The sequence below is a fragment of the Penaeus monodon genome, chromosome 20, assembly GCF_015228065.2.
Source record: "Penaeus monodon isolate SGIC_2016 chromosome 20, NSTDA_Pmon_1, whole genome shotgun sequence".
Classification (NCBI taxonomy): Eukaryota; Metazoa; Arthropoda; class Malacostraca; order Decapoda; family Penaeidae; genus Penaeus; species Penaeus monodon.
This window is the reverse complement of record NC_051405.1, coordinates 21,066,081-21,066,428: the sequence shown is the minus strand read 5'-3', so window position 1 is coordinate 21,066,428 and position 348 is coordinate 21,066,081. Positions and strand designations below refer to the sequence as shown.

At 40.8% G+C, this 348-nt stretch overlaps 1 protein-coding gene across 1 annotated transcript in view; it reads left to right on the top strand.

The window, feature by feature from the left end:
- The window catches only part of LOC119585701 (multiple epidermal growth factor-like domains protein 6), a gene marked incomplete in the record, with an annotated part of 104,852 nt that overhangs the window by 28,078 nt on the left and 76,426 nt on the right, over nt 1-348 (top strand).

Here is a 348-nt window from a genome sequence, read left to right as displayed (position 1 = left end):
GCGTAGAAGGACAAGAGAAAAAAAGGGGGGGGGGGGGAAAAGGGGATAAGAACCAAAAAAAGAAAGGAAAAGGATACGATAGAGAACCAGAAATAACGTTAAAAAAAAAACCCAAAAAAATAATAAAAAAAAAAAAATCCCAAAACAAAAAAAAAAAAAAAACCCGAAAGAAAAGAAAAAAGGGCAAAAAAACCTGCCGGAAACGGGGAAATTTTTGAACCCCAAGAAAACCCGGGTAATTTTTGGCTGTGGTTGGCCGATAAGTTGGGGAAATTTTTAGCTTGAGTGACGCCCCAAAGGGTTTCAGGGAGGAGATTTCCCCCAAGGGGGATCTCCGTGAGCGAGAGG